This window comes from Squalius cephalus (assembly GCF_949319135.1).
Source record: "Squalius cephalus genome assembly, chromosome: 2".
NCBI lineage: Eukaryota > Metazoa > Chordata > Actinopteri > Cypriniformes > Leuciscidae > Squalius > Squalius cephalus.
In genome coordinates this window covers 25,495,263-25,512,539 of record NC_137123.1, presented here as the reverse complement: position 1 = coordinate 25,512,539, position 17,277 = coordinate 25,495,263, and the positions used below count along the sequence as shown (strand labels likewise).

The 17,277-nt window shown below is 37.2% G+C and overlaps 1 protein-coding gene across 15 annotated transcripts in view; it reads right to left on the bottom strand.

Annotated features, from left to right (window-relative positions):
* The window catches only part of ctnnd1 (catenin (cadherin-associated protein), delta 1), a 30,909-nt gene extending 17,401 nt beyond the window's left edge, over nt 1-13,508 (bottom strand). For 4 of the 15 annotated variants that reach the window (XM_079897261.1, XM_079897270.1, XM_079897269.1 and 1 more), the window contains exon 1: nt 13,152-13,498. The gene's annotated coding sequence lies outside the window, so the exon portion shown is untranslated. Of the gene's footprint in view, nt 1-13,151 lie in introns of all 15 variants that reach the window. The other 11 variants (XM_079897268.1, XM_079897271.1, XM_079897273.1 and 8 more) reach the window with 6 other exon arrangements.
* Between the last annotated feature and the right edge of the window lie 3,769 nt (nt 13,509-17,277).

Below are 17,277 nucleotides of genomic sequence, written 5' to 3'. Positions count from 1 at the left end.
TTATCTTAGACACACAAACCCGCCTCCCCTCACTCACTCGTTTCATTAACTCCGGATGAACATTGTTGGTGTTACAGTCGGGGCGCGAGTTTTGCCGTGGGATTGCACATCGTCTTATTCATCCCTGCAGATTTGTGATCACACTCAAAGTGCACGCACAACAACAACAAAAAAAAAAAAAAGTGCACGCACATAAAGCAGACTAAATTTAGTTCCGTTTCTCTGCTTATCGCGCTTAGTCAAATACACACAAAATAATGTCACAATGCTTTGTGAGTATTCACTTAAACACAGTCGGTTATGTTTTAAGTGAACAAACAGTTGAGAAAGAAAACGTCAGGTCTTAAAGTGACAGCAGCCTAATATACCAGCTGCCAAATTACAAGATTACCATCTAAATGGTAGTTTTTCCCCATGATATCGATGTCAAAATTGTGGCCAGTGAAAATGCTAAGTGGCAAGTAACTTTGGAAAAACATACACATATAGATGGCAACTTCTTGGTTCTGTAATCTGGCAAGTTTGTGTGCTCAGAATCATATATTTTTTTCAAATAAAGACGAAGAATTTTACATACGGCACACAGTGAAAATGACACGAATATGACATAGTGGGCAACATAGCGCAGCATAGTTTGAAATCAAGGATTTAAAGTTTGTTGAAAGTGACCGCTGAACTCCTGTCCACATTCAATTTGCATGGACCGACGCAGAATACACAGTAGATGCTGGCTACAAATGCACACTTCAGAAAGATCTCACAGCTGGATTCAACCAAGTCTGCAAGGTTTGTGAAAATAAATGTTTATTAGATATTCAAAAAAAATTTTTATATAATATAAATTTAGCTGAATGCCGATAGTAAATTAGAAAGTATTATAGCATCTGCTTTTATATAGTAATAGAAAGGCAAACACCTACTTTTTTCAAATGCAGTTTACTTTCTTTGTTTAACAGTTCTATGTTAGACAGAACTGTTAAACGGAGACGAGACCATAAACAAATAAAGAGAATGAGAGCGCTGGGTGCTCAGACATTCTCAGCACTGCCAAAATAAAAGTCTGGCGAACCGTCAAAATAACGGGAGCATGCCTATGTTCCCACAGCCCTATGTTCCCACAGCCCTATGTTCCCACAAATGGCCTACCCCTGACCCCACCCCTAAACCTACCCGTAACTGGGGTTTAGACAAGGTTCCCACAAATGGCCTACCCCTGATCCCACCCCTAAACCTACCCGTAACTGGGGTTTAGACAAGGTTCCCACAAATGGCCTACCCCTGATCCCACCCCTAAACCTACCCGTAACTGGGGTTTAGACAAATCGTAAAAAAAAAATTCTTAGAAATGTGGGAACATAGGGCCGTGGGAACATAGGGCTGTGGGAACATAGGGCTGACCCCAAAATAACAGTCACGCTTTAATAAATCTCTTTATTTGTTCAAACACATCGGCCGATGCTGATATTTAAAAAAAAAAAAAAATCATTCTTTGTATTATCTTCAATGCATCTCAATTCACCCTTGACTTGCTTTAAAATAAGACCATTCATGCCTTAAAACTAAAGTAAGCTTTGTAAAACAGCTGGAGATGGTCAGAGGACATATTTTATTATTTTGGGTTAAACATAGAAGCTCTCTCGTTAGATCCTCTCAGTGGAACTTATTGTGATATCAGTAGCATAGTGTATAAATAACTACTTGTGTGACTCCACGCTGCATTTGCTCATTAGCACCAGTTATATCTGGGTGGGGTGCAAATGCTGCGTGTGAACAGCAGATGAAAAAAACTGAGCTCTGGAGAGCTGATCTGAGCACTGATTTCAGCACAGCGTCATATACGGGTAGCGGAGTCAATCTGATCTACAGGTTGAGAGGTTTATAGGGTTCCTTGGAAGAACTACCTAGAAAAAGGCTGCATGCCGGCTTCGCGCAATGTACATTAGCTTACAATAATGACAAAAAAGGGAAGAAAGTGATAAATTATTCTAGGGAACCTGACTATTTCCGACCATTTATAATTGAACTTCCCAAATTCTCAGGTTTATTACGGTTAAGCCAAAGTGAAAGAGAAACGAGCCCATAGCTGCACCTGCCCTCGTCCATGAATCATTACTATGCATCATTACAAAAGATAATCAAAACATAAAACATGCTAAAAAGGAGTTTAAATAAATAAACAGGCAAGCATGATAACCAAATTCCCCCAAAGCTCACCTGCATGAAAGTACAACCACGTAACCGTTTACAGGAGTAGTTCACGCAAAAATTTAATTCCGTCAACATACACTCATCCTCATGCCATTATTACTGCACCATGAATAATCTATAACTCATATCCGGTAGTGGTTGACCAATATGGATTTTTTTGATGGCGATGAGCAGGGTGGCCAAAATTAGCCTATAAAATTTTACCCTATTTAGTAAATACTAGGTGACTGAGTGTGTACCGATACATAAATTACAATATTGCGATATTACAAATTGCAATACTGAATTCACGATACTATCGTGATATTTCAAGCCAAAATAAAGGAGAGGTTTTTTAATTTGATTAAAATAGTATTACTTTATTATCAGGACCCACAAATATTCCCCCACTGCATTATTATAAATTATATATAGTAGTTTAATGTAGTAATGACACAGAAATTATAATTTTTTTCAATGCAGGCATTTGTTGGATCTCTTACAGTTCCCAGACTCTCGCAGTGCTCGCTATGCCCCGCCTCTCCCGCTATTATTGCACAATACATTTAAGAATAACCCATCTAAAATGCTTTGACTAATCATACTACTAAAAACTAAATGTGATATAAATTATATTTGCGCTTTCACTTTGAGGAGTGCCATTCTGGCAACGCTTAGACGATCAATGCAATCAGTTCTAATCGCATGTCGAAATGACTATTACGATAAACTGTAAATGTTAGTTCATCCAAAAAATGTAATTCTGCATTCACTCATGTTGTTTTCACACGTCATACAAGCATTTGACGTCAGTGTACGTCGTCGTAAATCTGTTCATCATATCTCTTCAAAAGGCTTGATTTAGGATTAGACCACTCGATTGATTATTTTTACGATGCCTTTATAATTTTTGGGGGGATCTTTTCAATTTAAGAGTAATGGACTTTAAATGGAGGGACAGAAATCTCTCTCATTTGTTTTTGGAAGTTGAGTGAAAATCTTACAGGTTTGAAATGACATGAGGGTGAGTACATGAAGGCAGAATTTACATTTTTTGGGTGAATCATATCTAAAAAATACAGTAAGCTGAGTCTTGGATAAAACAAACTATTGCAAATCATACCGTTTACATCAACAGTAGTCACATTTTTATTGCGATTCTTGATATAACGATGTATCATTACACCCCTAATACTTGCAGAATGTCACTGCAGAAATTATACATGTGTATTTCAATTTAAAAATAATGTGAACTGCAAAAAACAGATTTATACTTTAGAAAGGAACTTCTTGACTCACTTAACCCAAGTATTTTTAACAAAGTAGTAAGGATGCAACGATACCTTTGTCATAACATATCTGAATATCAGCCGATACAGAACCGATACCAGTGCTTTTTTTTTTTTTTTTGATCATTGTAGAATTTCTATACCTTTCTATGTGTTTGAAATGTGATAATAAATTTGTGGTGTTAAACAATCCACTAAATACCAGGGAGAGCGCCAGGCCCATTTTAGGGGAGACTTAGGCGTATAGCCTAACAGTTTGAAATCAAAGACTTAAAAGTTGACATGTTCATGCGTGTCCAGTGACAGCCAAACTCTCCTGTCTCCAAGTCACACAGCTTGCAATCTTCGCATTTTCGAAGGACAAAATGCGAAGAACAAAGAATTGTGCCCGAGTATGTGCAATCACAAATGAGGGACAATAGTTTTAAGTGATGGAAAGATTATCACTGAATAAAGGACTTATATTTTAGCAGCAAATTTTATGGGTTCAGAACACTTAGGCTTCAGGAAAAACATGAGGTTGAGTAAATATTGACAGTTTTAATGTCTTCATAAAACTAACTTGAGGCATGAGCCATGTGGACCACTTTAGGGTACTTAAGTCATTTTTCTTGATGCTTTGATGTATAGAAAAGAACAGCATGAACATTCTTCAGAACATCTTCGGTCGTTTTCCACACAACAACGTCACACTGGTGAGTGAAAGGCAGAATTTTTTTTTTTTTTTTAGGCAGACAATTTAAAATAAAAGATCCTTATCTAAAATAAAGATCACAAGTCTCTTAACACCCAGTCAAAGCACTCCAAAACAGATGGATCTTTATGGGAATACTAGGGGTGTGACAAGACCGTTAGCTCACGAGAACGAGACGAGACAAGATTTTTACAAAGTATTTTTAAGAAATCCTCAATTACGAAATACATGTCTAGAAAAATAGTCTGCTGGTGCATTTGAAATATTTTAACTAATCATCTTGTAATAAATCATTTCAATAATTCAGTCATTTCAGTTCTACTTGGAGTATGAATTATATGCAGTAAAAGACAACAATACTCAAGCGCTGTAAAAGGTTTTGCCACAAGCTCTGACTGGCGTCTCTCCCGTATGAGTCTCTTCAGACCTTAGAACTGTACATGATTTATGAGCTTCTACAACTTCTGACCTCAACTGAACTCCTTTCCACAAATTGATTATAGAAATAAAAACAGTATAAATAAAAATAAACAACAGTTTTTTCCCCTTAGTATTAAGTGCAATCAATAAGTCCAACCATAATCAAAGTACTCTCTCAATATTCAAAGTACAAATAGAAACCAACATTTTCTTCAAGCTAAGAGGTGGTTACAACTACACAGCTTTCATATCGGGAGATATTTGCATGCATCAGGAAGCCGCTTTCAAAAGGTATTGAAATCGCGTTTGTTGTGAATTCGTTGTTGTGCTACGAATCCTCTCGTCACTTACTCTCCTTCACGTGATCAGTGAACTTAGATTCCTGCTGCACTACGTAAAACTCAGAAGCTCGTGTTGGATGAGCTGGATGGGATTGAAGTGACCGTTATCCAACTAAATTAATGTTTTTTATTTCTATAAAAAGCAAAACAACAGTGGATGCGTACTGTTAACGTGGCGGTGGCATATTCAATCCTAACTTCACCCTCACACTCGACAACTTTTCACCTCGACGAGAAATCTAGACACATTTTAATCTCGCCACACCTCTAGGGAATACTGAATCAAAGACCTTGTATAAAGACCTTGATGTTGTCCATTGGAAATGGACTGGATGCTGTATTGCTGTGATGTCATGTGAGTGACAGGTTGACCCGCCCTTGCGCCAGAGAAGACCAGTATGTCCAGTCATCAGAGAAGAGATGTCCCGCAAGAGGGAGGGGAAGTTATTTTGATTAAAGATTACGAGGGCACATGATACATCATGTACACTGATAAATCATTTATAATAAATCCTGCAATATAAAAAAAACAAACAAAAAAATTAAAAGAATTGTCAGTTTTGATTTCACGTTGACTAATTTTGGCTTTAAACCTTTATCTACTGATCTGCAGGGATTGAACCTTCCCTACATCTGCAACAAAGCCACTGCAAAAATAAAGCACAAAGTCAACTGAGAATTTCTAAGCATCCACTAAAGTACAAACAGAAAAACTACTGTGCATGTCAGAAACTATTTTAAGGAGACCACAAAAGCACAACAATCCAAGAGCGAAAAAGAATCCCCAAAACACACAGTGGCTATCATGAGAGCGGGATTGAAATGGAAGCAAGCAGGGAGTCAAGGCCAAAAATGTACAAAACAGCAGCATAGGAAAAGCTCCGCCCCACAGAGTGCTGTAGCCACTGAAGACTCAGGCAGCTAACTCAACCCAGCACACGACAGGGAGAGATAGAGAGAGGAAATATTTGCAGCTGTCTGCTTAGTGGTTAACAGAACAATAGCAAATGTGTGTCCACTACAGAGAATTGTTTGAGAGAGGGACAGCAGCGGGGCGTGCATATGCCGTGGTGACTTTAGTTCGCTGAGGGGGGTGTGGGTGGGTGTGATCGCATTGTCCTCGAAAACACAGACGCAGCAGTCAGTTTCAACTAGGACTGAAACTGTTTTTCCACCTCTCTTCGACTTCCCTCCCCACAAAGCAAACAGACTCTCGTAGAAAGCGAGGAATGAGCGCACACACACACACACACACACACACATTCCAGCTTGTATTGTGGCATGTCAGATCCTGTCTCAGCTCCTCTGGCAGCTTGAAAATAACTGGATAACACTTCCCTTCCTTTTTCCTTATATGTCGCTCTTTCGTTGCATTCTCTATGACATAGGCCTATGTCCTCATTCTTTCCCAAAGCATCTGATTGAAGTGTGTGTAACCGATGACTCATTCACATCTCAGACCGTTTGGCTCTGATGCATGCATCATTTAGACAACAAAAGACTTCTGATGCACTCATAGAGAAGGGAGTGTCTAATCTATATGTGATAGAGCTCTTAGCAATACTTGATTCTGATTCGATTTTTTTTATTTATTTATGCAGTGTTAGTATCACATCTTTTGTATCACTCTGTGGTCTCAGCCCATTATCATTTTAACTTAAATCATTATTTCCTGTCCATTTGTTCATATAGCAAGTAGTTTGTAATGTGCGCTGATGTACAGTAAGCTGGACATTATCACAAAATAAACCCTATTCAGGATGACAGAAAGGATGTGGTTTTTTTCCCCCTCACGAAAATGACCAGCTGAATGCAGTATTAACAAAACGCCTAAATTGTAATCTTTGGGTACGAATATCAATGTTTCCCATACATTGATATATTTGTGGCACCCCACCAAAATATCAACATTGACCACCACAAATAGATTTCAGTGCTTCCCATTCATTAACTAGACTGTGGCAGCCCGAAAATACATTTAAACTTCTCATAATAACATAAAAGGTCTTTAAATGTCGTGTTTTGCGCATTTGCTGTCAAACAAACTAAAATCGAAAGTGCGATAAGTACGCACTTCGTTCACCCGATCAGCTACACGGGTTCGATTCTCAATACCGGTTCACAGTGAATGAATGCAGTGAACTCCATCTGTGCATGTGCTGAGTTTAGCGTGCATTTGGGAATGTAGCGGGCACCAGTTACGCACCATTTTCACATTTGCATAGTTGACGATTAGGCTAGAGCATTTCACTAGATTTGCAATAAGATGCATTCGTAAAGTTGATTTCCAAAATAAAAGCTCAAATGACATATCTTCCATATTGAGATGTACATCAGAGTAAAAATGATCATCGATTTGGATCAATGCATTGGTTGACTGCATGGAGGCAGATCTGAACATGACCTTGCGGTCGACTGAAAGAAAGGGGCCTGTGTACATTATGTGTACGAAATTATTGGAGAAGTCCAGTATACATTACCAGAGTGGACTGTCATTTCTCCAGAAAACTGAGGTATACTATTTTGATGAAATATTACAAGGTCAAATAAAGTATTTAAATAAAAAGAAGAACGATTAATCCATGCATTTTTCTGTCACAATAAGATCATTAAGGGACATCTAGAAAACATAGTATATTTATCAAGATGAATATCCATTTCATGCCAATTTGGATGCAACTACCTAACTGTAATCACAAGGAAGTGACACATTGCAAACTCAGACACAATAAAGTCCACAAAACAAGTAGTGTAGTGGTACAGTCATAATGTCTCTAGTAGATGTAATGCATCAATGCAACACCTAACAATCTAAAATTAATTCAAAGCAAATATTATTTTTTTAAAAGCATATTTTTTTGATTAGGCCTATTGCCCTTTAAAAAAAAAAAGATTTTATATATATATATATATATATATATATATATATATATATATACAGGATATTACACAAACATTGAACTTGAACATGTAATTGATGCCTTCCAACCTACGGATGCCGCATTTTTCAAGTTTCGGACATAGCCTGTGCGCATTACAAATAGGCCTCCACAGGACGCTATACAACTGCAAGAGTTCTCGTCTTCTAAGGAGAAAACTGCCATGGGACGACTCTCTAAATAGATCTGACCTAGAACACCCTGAAACTTTGGTGACAAATCACATAAAACATGATTTAACACCACAGGTACACGGTGTGCTGAACTATGCAAAAACAAAAACAAAAAAACACATCTGGTCAAATGCCAGTCCACATTAAGAAAGTGTGATTCATTATGCACCAAAACTGCCCTGAGCTCTGGTGGGATTAAAGGGAAAGTACCCTGTGTGACATCACCAACACATCATCAAAACCACTTGATTCTAGAACTCTGGTAGTATTAGACATAAGCCTGTTTAATTTAATTAGTCAGGTGCTTAATCATTTGCGTCCTCTAATGGGATAGCAAAGGAATTAGACACCTAAGCCACTGACCATCCAAACTCTAAACACCTTGGGCCGAGATAATACTTACAGTAAGATACAGTATAACAGGACAAACTTTAACACAGTTTAAACACATTAAGGACAAGTAAATAGATCATGCTGTAAAACAGATTGCAGCTGCAACAGGCAGTCAAATATGATCATCATATCAAATGCATGTGGGAGGCAATTCAGACAACAGCTGCTGACTTCTGCTCCAAATATGTGGATTATGGGAAGAAAAACAATAAGCTGACTATGATGTGCCTTTATATGGAGTGACTTTGAGACAAAGTCAATACAGGTGTCGAGTAGGAAAACACCATTTAAATTCACATACCAATGAGAGAATTCCAATGAGAGCATTTTTAGCACCATTTCACCAAACATCACGCACACTTTTTGGTTTCTGCTGACTCAGGCAATGCTGAAATGTAAAGAGCAACACCATCAGCACTGGCCTGGCTCCAAACTAATGCTCAGTGAACTTTGGTACACACGCAGCCAACTGATCTACGATCAGCCATGTGCTTTAACCCACTATAACTCTAACCACTACCCATGCTTAGTGTGTTTAAATCTCAAAGCGTTAGGGAAGCATACTGACCTTTTAGCATGTACATCAATCAGTCATTACACATTATAACCTTTACTTATTCAGAGGGCTTGCAGTCACACCGCATAGACCAGGAAATGGGAGTGCCGGTGACGTAACTCCTTTTAAACATCAACCTGAGAACGTTACTGCAGGTAAAAGGTAACAACTATGGGCGGAGTGTCTTTTCTTTTCCTGTCACTTCCTGGAATTTGAAATTCTAAAGTATAGTGCTGTAACCACTGAGGGAAAAGAAGAGGACGTGCTTTTTTTAAACCATGCACTCCTTGCTTGGAAGAACTATTACTAGCACTATTTCTCTCCACACAGCTCTTTCCTTTGCAAGAAATGCAATAGAACAAGCACCAATTCATTTTTATTTTGCCAAATTGGTTCAACAGAGATATAATTCATATATTGGAGTAGACCATTTTTGATAGAACTGGAAAATTATCATCATATGAACAATTTATGAGTACATAGGACTTACCAATACATTTGAAAGAATAACTGTTATTTAGGCTAGTAAAGCCTTCATATCCTATTCAACTTCTAAAAAACAGTAATCCAAACATTAACTAACTCTTTAACAGTTATTACTTACAAACTGGGTTTGATGAGATCAACTTCAATGACAAAAATCTATTTTTGAGACTGCTGTTGCTAGTAATAAGTACAAGACTGGCTAGTTGGTTCTCTTCAAATATGTATTATAAAATAAGATAAGAGGTTTAAGATTATACAGACCATCTAACCTGTTCTTGCTAAATAAGCTGCCATTGACAACACGTAATGTTTAAATTGATAGTTCACCCAAAATGAAATGGTCATCTTTTAATCCCCCTCATATCATTTAAAATCTTAATTATAAAATAGAATTATATTCTATGGAATATTAAAGATGATTGAGAAACATCTCCATGTTCTATTGTCCATCCAATGGAAGTCTATGGTCACCAAAACAACTTGTTTTTTGAACAACAATCTTTAAAAAATGTTTTGCAGAAGAAAGAAAATCATACAGGGTGAGTAAATGACGACAGACAGAATTTTCATTTTTGAGTGAACCATCCCTTTGAGCAAAAAGGTATGAGGCTGTAGCATATTGTGAATATCCACAGTCCCAATATGAAGTAGAACACCTTACTCTTACAGTTACAATTGTATTTATATATATATATATATATATATATATATATATATATATATATATATATATATATATATATATATATATATATATATATATATATTATGCATAATATGCATTTAAAATATGCATTTAAAATGTTATAAATATAATAAGTTGCAAAAGGTCTTGAATTTATTCTGCAAGATCTGTAATTTTAGCTTAACTTCATAGACAAAATTTTGCACACTTAATGGCCAAGGTCCTGAACAGTTGTTTTAGTCTTTCAAAACTTTTCTCAACATTTAAAATAACAACAAAAACTCAAATCTCCAAGTCAAATTGTTGCATTGACGCATACAGCAATACAAAGCTCAATTATTCTGTACTGGTATGAAAAACTCTTCAGATCCTGATAGCAATCAATCATAGAAGTGGTCTAAATATTTATATTGAAAAAAAAAAAAAAGAAGAAGAAAAAAAAAAAAAAAAACATATCTTCAGTTAGTCTCAGGACCAAAAAAATAAAAAAAATAAAAAATTCCAATCATTGCATTAGGTCCAAATGCAATAAAACGATGTCCTACCTGCCTGTCAGCCTATGTTTTTCCATATCTCCGTGCACCCTGCTCACGCAGACATCACACGCAGACATCAGCGCGTTCCATGAAGATATATGCAGAGCCGTAGACAGTCACAGAGCGCCACAAACAAACAGCAGCAACCTTTTACAGTTCCTCCTGAACCAAAACAACGAGCTTTTGCTGCGTTCACGCCATGTCATAACCGTAATTTAGAGATGGCAGTTCCTGTGACGCTCTGCTCAGAGCTGGTCGTGTCCTCAGACTCGGATTATGCGTTTCTATGTCAACACCATCAATGTCTAAATGAATCTGCAAAGTAGTCAGGTGGTAGCTACAAGTCAGAGCTCTGCAAGTTGTTTACATTCAATATTATTGTAATACTATGTGCTTGGAGACATGAGGTAATTTAACACACTCTCGTGCTTTGCAGAGTCTGCTTTTGCAGTGTGCGTTCATGTGTTTGAGGCGGCACAGCTTTGGAGATGCTCTGAAGGGAGGGTGGGATCTAATGCTTTCAAAGCTAGCCTCTCCGAAATTGCCAACCCTACCTTTAATGCATTAGGTTCAGATTTGTTCTTTAGAGTTAGTTCTTTTTTTAAATTAATAAAAATCTTTGTAAGTCACTTTACTGATTTATTTTGGCATTGACACTACAACTCAGTGCTTTTACGTACAGGTATGAAGTGCTAACTGTATTTTGTAACTGTATTCATGTTACTTAAGAAATGATTAAACAGTGTTTTTAATAACAGCGCTGGTCCTTCCGCGCTTGAAAGACACACCCTGCATGGTGCTCACATTATAGCCGGTCATTACAGCGGTCAAACTATTTGGTTACCCCCGTCATTGAGGACTCAGGAGTCGTCTTCAAAGACACACCTCCCCTCACAGCTTTTGACCAATTCTTTAGTAACGGCCAGGAGAGTTGAGCTCCCTCAAAGGGTGGGGGGCGTCCCAAATCGGGCGAGTGTACACATGTACCGGCTCTCTCAGGTCAAGGTAGACGAGTATGAAAAATCCCAAACATTCCTGCTTTGAGGCTTTTTGCTCGGGGTCTGATAAGCATCATGAGCGGCACTGACTCACGCTGAGCTTCTCATTGGACTCTAAGACTGGACGTGAGGTTAAACACACACACACACCGTTTAACCTGCTACTCACACGGGTTGTGTGTAAATGAGAGTCACTGTTAACACACACACACACCCCCCCACACACGGAGAGAACCGCGCCTTTCCCTTCCCCCACATTCACACCCTTTCAAAATACTAACTCAACAGGTTCCCAAACTTTTTTCGTAATGATTATTGCATATACCCGATGAGTTATCTGCCCGAATTTCGCCCTCTTCTGGGAAAAAAAAACACTAGTCGCAGTCAAACTCAAGTAAACCCGAGAAATAGTCTCGTTGCACCTGTGAGTCTCCGATCAGTTCAGGTGAAGCAGTGCGAATGTGATCCTCCATATTTGAATCCAAAACATGTGAATAGAGCCAATATACTGCGCTAAAAATCACAATTTAACTCAAATATATTCATTCTCAATTGGAAGTAATATTAAAAATTCAATTTAAGCCAATAATTCATTAAGAATCACACGTATTCGTTAAATTCTATTTAAAATAAATATATAAAATACATTGGCTACTATATTTTTTAACTCGATATCAAAAAACAATGCTTTTTATAATGGTCAGGTGACTTCCGCAAACTCAGGTGTGTTAATGGGCCTTGACCCGTTTTATTTCACTGCAGTGAACATTTCACACTCACTGCCATTTATTCACCCACAAATGCATTACTATCCACTTTCAATTCACATATAGAAATCATACTGACAACCCTATCAAAATACATTACGGTCCTGAAAGTGCAAAATGGAAGAAAAGTCTCACTGAGGTGTATAAACTATTGAAATCGCCACATTATAGATAAGAGGCACTGAAGCTAACGTTAATCCTAATGCAAATCAGTTTCGGGATTCATTTGCAGACATTCTGGTTTTAACATGAGCACAATTAATACAGGAACATCATAATAATATCTACTAAAGCACATAAAACTAGAGTTCTCAAAACCAATAACTTTATCTGTTCCATTTATCCTGGATATCTGCAATAAGGTTGGGGGGGGGGGAACACCGAAACGCTCCGCTATCAGGGTCTCTTTCACGAAGCCAGCATTACAATAATAGAAAAAGACTATTCACTCGATTTAAAGATGAACTTTAGGGAATTTCAGGAAAACAAGCTTCCTCCGTCCCAATGATCCTCACGCTCGTGCCATTTCGATTAGCACAGCAGCTAACGACACTAGCCTGCTAACATGGAGAGCTGGCTAACTTTGTTCTACTCCACTATTAAGAGGCCAAACAAGGAAAACCAGAGGACAACAAAGAAAGCCAACAGACAGATCAGAACAAACAGAAGAGTTTCCATAGTGACTACCTTTGTTTTTGGTTTCGTTAAAGTCCCGATGTGAGGTCGTGGCCTATCGAAACGGGCTTCTCTATGGCCAGTTTCAGATTTTCCAAGCGGTAGGAAGTGATTGTAATTCCAAACGTTTGCTGCTCTATATTTGGGCGTTTCAGCCCCACGCTACGCCAGATGCATCTGTCCTATTTTATGAGCTCGCTTTCTAACGCGTGACCTGTAACGCGTTTCCCCTGGATGAAGCAAAACAAAGAAGAAACGTGATATGAACAAATTTAAGCAGTCTTTTTAAAAACCCACCAATCTATCTCGCTCCCCTTGTTCACTCCTCTCTTTGCTCGTCGTCCCACTGTGAAGCGTCTGACCCCTCCCCTGTGAAACAGGAGTTCAGCTCACCGACACCGCTTGGGCGGGGACACGAGTCTGATTTGTTTTAAATGCAAGCGAAAGAAAAACGTAATTTTACGCCGCAAAAATGTGGCCTATAAATGTAAACGCACTTAAGCGCAGTTATTCGTTGTCGTGTGAATGATCAGACATTGTTAATATATGCCTCGAAACGACTTTTCGCGGCACCTGTGATACTTCGTGTTGGATTGATTGGAATCGAGTTAGGGGAATTCCACCAAAAATGAAGTTTATGGAAAAAAAAAAAAAAAAAAAAAAAAAAAAAAAAAAAAAAAAAAATATATATATATATATATATATATATATATATATATATATATATATATATATATATATATAAAGAATTTAAATATTATAAACAACAATAAATAGATAACCCTGTACGTAAATAAATTACCTTGGCTAGGCTAAGTTTTTCTCGGACAATTTAGTCGTAGGTTAATATTTATCAAATCACTCCTTTGTTAATAAATTAATCTGTCATATCTCTTTCTTTCATACTTTTTGTTTATTATTTGCATTTGTTTCTGTTTTTTCGTATATCCTCATTTTAGTTCTCTTATTTAGCCTATTTAAGCCTATGATGGTAGGCTACTATGAAAATCAATTAACACTTAAAGCATCATTTCCTCATATTGCCAGATTACAATGGTTCAAGTATTAATGAGTGTCTTTTGATTTGTATGAATTATCATTTTTCTTTTAAGTAGCCATCACATGCATTTTTCAAGATGATCTACAAAATATGAGGTTGGGTAATTTACAATTTTGACTCTAGTGAAGTCAGTGGAGATTATTTCTGTTCTGTATGATTAGAATCTTGATGGATCAATTCACTTGTTACCACAGAACTGACATTGCATTCAAAAACATGTGAATTATTAATGTCTTGGTCCATCTCTGTCAGTCTCGTTTCTGTTCGTTGTTTAGAAGTCTTCCTGAGGTCACTATAGATGGATGTGTCACTTGAAGGTTTGAAAAACAGACTATTTCAGAATTACAGCATAATTAAAGAACAAAATAGTGATTGTGATAGCTGGTTCATGCTTTCAAATAAGCTTTTTAAAGGTCAGTGAAATATTATCTGTTGATTAAAAAATAAATTGTCTGTGTTTTGTCTGTGTCTATTTTTAAACTTGAAATTGACACGCTGAAGGCAAATGTTATAAATAATTAACTAATTTCCTATATTTCTTAAACCAGGACGACTCATGATCAGACTTTGTGGGCCAGTGAAGCATCAGTCATATCTGAACCTTTCATTTCAATGTGGGAGATTACAGGAACAGGAGTTCCCCACCCAGGAAATCAAACTCAGCTGATTTTAAAACTCAGTTCATATGTTGAGAACTGACCTCGACACAACCAGTCAGTATGGGAGTTTGTGGATTAAAGCATTCAGTAGTTGAGTCAGAGTCATTCAATATAGCTCATATGTTCATAGGTAACTCCCTTGACCCTAGGGCACACAAAAACTTTCAGCAGCTATACAACATAGAGAATTCCACAGTTGTCCATGCATGTCGCACATCAGTGACAGTTAAAGTTCACATATCGGTAGCCACCGGGCAGTTTACTGCTAAAAAAGAACTAGCCCAAAGTATAAGCAATTTAATAGCAAATCAAATGAGGTTTAAGGTCTCTGCAACAGCTAATATTCCATTTCTCAGGCTTTATCAAATATTTAAAGGGGTGGTGTAATGCCCTTTTCACAAGATGTAAAATAAGTCTCTGATGTCCCCAGAGTGTGTGTGTGAAGTTTTAGCTCAAAATACCCCACAGATATTCTTATATAGCATGTTAAAATGGTCACTTTTTGAGGGTAAGCAAAAACGCACTGTTTTTTGTGTGTGTCCCTTTAAATGCAAATTAGCTGCTGCTCTCAGCACAGGGGGCGGAGCTTCAAGAGCTCCTGTCCTTTTACCTCACACAGACATGCACTGGAAATGTCAATGTTTATGTTCAAACCAGAGTCAGACAATGATGGAGAGACTCAAGAAGAGGTGACAACATGTAGAAGCAACAGGACATTTCTGAATGGTTAGTTGATGAATTTATGTAGCTTATGTGTAATTATCTTCTTGTCATTGATTAGCATATTCTGTCATGATAATCTATAAATCTTGTTCCCGGGGGCGGGGTTTATGTAAATGATAGGGTTAGTGATGTCACTAACCCGGGAGGAAGCTTGTGTAGTCCCTACCAGCCGTTTGCTGTAGTCCTTAAAAAACGATTTCTTTAAAAGCAAATATCTCCCTTTACTTTGAACTTTGAGTGTTGTAACTTTGCAGATGTTGTTTATGCTCGAACAGCAACATTACACACTAACTAAAGTTAGAAAAGTGAAATCATAATCAACCACCCCTTTAATAATAATGAATATGATGCAAATCTACGTATATTTTGGTAATTTTGGATTGTGCTTTTGGAAAGGATTAATCTATAATGCATTATAAGGCAAATAGGTATGTAACCCCAAACCCCCTTAAAACAAATATACAAATATCTAATCTTTATTATGACACACTTCTACAAATCCACACTGATGCACTGCATTATTTATACTCCAGTTTTAGGCCCCAACGTAGTCTGAGGCCATACCATTCAAAATTTTGGGGTTAATATGATTTTTTTTGAAAGAATTGAATACTTTTATTTAGCAAGGATGCATTAAACTGATTAAAAAAAGTGACAACGACATTTACATTGTAACAAAATATTTCTATTTCAAATAAATGCTGTTCTTTTGAACTTTAAAGAATCCTGAAAAAAAGTAAAAAAAAAAAAAAAAAAAAAAAATCAAGCAGCAAATGTTTTCAGCATTGATGACAATAAGAAATGTTTCTTGAGCAGCAAATCAGCATATTAGAAAAGGATCATGTGACAGACTGGAGTGATTATGCTGAAAATTCAGCTTTGTCAACAGAGGAATAAATCACATTATATATATATATAGCCTATATTAAAATATAAAACAGTTTTTTAAAATTGAAATACATTTTTACAATATGTCTGTGTGCTGTATTATTGATCAAACAAATGCAGCCATTGTGAGCATGAAATCTTCCCCACCCCAAGCTTTTGAACGGAAGTGAATGCCTATTCGGTTCAATTGTTTATTCTGTGTCTGCTTAGAATAGTTCCCGATGTTCTCTCAGAATGCCACAATTAAGGTCAGAGTGGAATCCATGACCATTTCAAGGACTTACAAAAACAAAGCAAAAAAAACAATAAGGCCTTGGTTTGGAGCTCAAGCAGATTATTTTAACATCAAGTGGAGAATCTCCAACTTAAATATGGATCCAGTTCTGCTGTATAAATTCAAGATGTGGTGCATTTCACACATAATGCAGCTTTTCTTGAAAAGTCCCTGAGATACAACATCATCAAATAGATCGTCACCAATGAGGAGCTAGACTCTAGGAGACTCAGATCAAAAATATAAAAGGAAGCAACCATCTAGGATCGTTCACAATGTCTCAGGACAGAAATAAGTATAGAGGATTCTGGCAGGTGACATATGCCTCACCTCTGGTCCAGCAGCTGAAGTAAGACAGGTTTATATTTACATCACAACCTGAATGCAAACTCAGCTGGAAAGGCTGACAGACTATATAGATGGCAAAACCAAGAAAGAGCTGATTACCAGTTTTTCACTGAGCTGACAAGAAGGGGATGCAGAGAGGTTAGGATCAGTCGCAGAATGTTTATTTCTGCCGAATGTGGCAGTTGT